Below are 3,010 nucleotides of genomic sequence, written 5' to 3'. Positions count from 1 at the left end.
GCTCCTACGTGCTATCACTGTTGTGGCCCTCAGTGAGGCAGAAGGTGATGACAGTTCTGGAGCCCCTCTCCCCTCAGAAAGGTGCAAGAAATACCTGAAAGCCCAAATTGCTCAAGACTCCATCATCATTCCAGATGAACAGACGGAGGAAAGTGAGAGAGTGGGTTCAGTGGATGAGATCCAGACAGACCTACGACAGTGGGTAACAGAAATATGTGAGGAGAGCAGGTCACTTGCTGCAGCAAACGGGGATAGAGATAATATTCACTTTCTCCCTGAGATTATTCCTCATATAATAAGACTGGCAAGTTACTTGCCACTCTGGACAGGAATAATGGTCCCTCTCTTCCAAAGCACCAGCATAACAGCAAGTTCAGCCACTGTTGAAGCTGAGTTCAAAAACATAAAACACGGACTTTTCAAACATGAAAACTTGCCAGTTCGAGTCGATCGCTTCATTGCTCATCATCTTTCCTTCATCGAGGGAAATATGCGGATTTGTTCTGCAAAAGAAAAGATCAAAGATGAGGCAACAGTGGGATCACTGAAAGTCACAGATGCCAATTCTGGATCCATGACAACTCACAGTGCAGAAGACAAAATAAAAATGGATGCTCACCCGTTTGTGGGATCTGATGCTGCCACAAACATTCTTCCGGGTGATGGGGATGCAGTTGAGAACTGGAGGGGCCGAGCTGTTCCACCCAAAAAAAGGAAGAGGACTTCCTACCTCTCTTTATGTACCGAATGGCTCCATGCAGATGAAACTTTTGGGGCCAAAAGAGTGAAGGTGGGATTATTAAAAAATGGAAATCTTCATCAGCCTATTAGATTAGGGGAATCGACAATCTCTGTGCTCAATAGCTGTGCATTTGATGCATTTTTTCAGTGCTTATGTTGTGCCTTCTGTGACAGCTCAACATTTCAAAATGCTGTTCTGAAAGACAGTGAAAATTCAGTCCTGCAGCTGGTGAAAGCCATTGCCACAGATGGTGTGACCCAACAAACCTACAGGAGGAGAGCAGAGCTGCTTAGTGTAATGTTTGAAGCTGTCTCGTTGAGGTCTGGTGCGATCCAAATCAATGCTCAGTGCAATGTCTCCGCTGTAATTGCTAAGACAATGAGGAACATCTCAAGTGTTTATTTTACCAAACACTGCTCTTCACAGCACTGCTACCTCAGCAAAGGGATGACAAGGGAAGTGCCATTTGTTTCTCCTGCCATCTCTGTCCTCAAAGAGTCTGGTATGGCTCATCTTGGCACGGCTGTGGAAGCAGGACTTGGCCTACCTGAGTCTACCTGCCTCAGGCCACTCTCCAATCCATCTCTGTGTCCATCAGAATTCAAAACAGAAGACAGCACCACAGGAAATGAGCTCTGTGCAGGGACAGTTACTCACAGCTACAACATTGGAGATATTGTGTGGATTGATACTGACCTTGCAAACCAAACAGAATTTCCACTGAACGAATTTCCCTCCAACCTGGTTCTCCAAGGAAAATCGTTCACTTTGAGGGCATTAATTGCTTTCCATGGAAAGATGACCACTGGTGGTTTGGGCCATTACACTGCATACTGCAGGAGAGCTCCGTGTGTGTGGGAGTGCTATGATGACCTGGGAAATGGAGTGACAGGAGCATCTGAAAAGAAAAAAATACAACCCCATGCTGCGTTATACACGGTATAATGAGTGCTGCCTGCATTTTTCTGTTTTATTTGGTTCATTACAGTTACATGTGTTCAATATGGCTAGTGTGTGTTATCAGTAAGTTCAGTTTTGCACATAAAGTTAAAGTTCTAAATTAAAAATCGTTTAACATTGTTTTCTTTGTCAGTCTGATGCATATTTGCTTTTACACACCCATTCACCTTCACCTGTAGCCTTGAAAGTAACCGTTCCATTTTTCTGTCAATAATTTTTCTGTATTTGTTGTGTCTTGACCTGGTGGCTTAAGTCAGGGGTCAGCATCCTTTTCAGTTCAAAGGGCCCCTTTTCCCCTGCTGCTACAAAACCTGTCTAGAGCCTAAAAAAGAAAGCTTATAAATATCTAGAAAATGAGTTGTTGTACCGTGTAAGCTATGGAAATGTAAATAAAAATGTTTATTTTTAGATTTGATAAGAAAATGAATCATCAAAGCTTTATAACGGAAAAAAGTATTTGTTAAAATGAAGCCAGCTACGTGAGTCCTTTCCATGATAATTGAAAATTAGGAAAGATGGGCAACCAACTTGAAAATTACAGTAAACAGATTTGAAGCTAAGAAACATTAAACCACTTTTATAACCCTTGTACATTCAGTGAATAGTCAATGCAGATATTTCATTAAAACAGAACCCTTTCTTGTTGTCTTTATAATAAAAAATGACTTACTTGGTCTTATAAGAGCCACAGTGGAGGGGCCGGAGAGCCACATGTGGCTTTAGAGCCGCAGGTTGAACATCCCTGGCCTAGGTGCTGTGGAATATTCAGTTTTCTACACGTAGGAAACAACCTATCAAAGCAAACACTTCATTTTTTCTGAGATAGCTACATTAATAATAATGAACATATATAATTCAAAACAAAATCATAGAGGCCAACTGGGTATGTAAAAATAATAATAATTTAGGTATATGTGAATCACTTCAAATGAAACTCAGTTTTGCCACAGAAAAAATAAAAACTTTAGCCTACCTTGTGTACGTTTCTGCACTGGTAACAAAAGAAATATCGACCTTTCCGCTGAATAAATTGTGTTACTAAAGTGTAAACTAATTAAAGTTAATATGCAGCAAGCCTAGAAAAAGTGGACAGTCTTCTATAAAAGTGCAAAACTCCACAGCTGCTGAAACTCACTGCCACAGACACTGGTGTTATACAGCGTAGGCCGTAATAATTAAAATCATTATATCTCAGAAACTGTAGCAGCACAAACGCTCATTTTACCTGCACAAATCAGCACAAACGTAGCACTAAAAAAGTAGACCACTTTGGTCCGTTTTGGAGCAGTCTGGGGGGATGGTGACCTT

General features: G+C 41.3%; 1 long non-coding RNA gene across 1 annotated transcript; it reads right to left on the bottom strand.

Annotated features, from left to right (window-relative positions):
- Nucleotides 1-1,181: 1,181 nt before the first annotated feature.
- On the bottom strand, nucleotides 1,182-2,476 carry LOC134624132 (uncharacterized). Its single transcript, XR_010093453.1, has 3 exons — nucleotides 2,373-2,476; nucleotides 1,439-1,640; nucleotides 1,182-1,327 (listed from the first exon to the last, which is right to left on the bottom strand). It is a non-coding gene; the product is annotated as an uncharacterized LOC134624132 (long non-coding RNA).
- Nucleotides 2,477-3,010: the final 534 nt, after the last annotated feature.

Source organism: Pelmatolapia mariae, linkage group LG3_W (genome assembly GCF_036321145.2).
Source record: "Pelmatolapia mariae isolate MD_Pm_ZW linkage group LG3_W, Pm_UMD_F_2, whole genome shotgun sequence".
Lineage (NCBI taxonomy): Eukaryota > Metazoa > Chordata > Actinopteri > Cichliformes > Cichlidae > Pelmatolapia > Pelmatolapia mariae.
The sequence above is the reverse complement of the archived record's forward strand: the minus strand, read 5'-3'. Positions and strand labels throughout refer to the sequence as shown.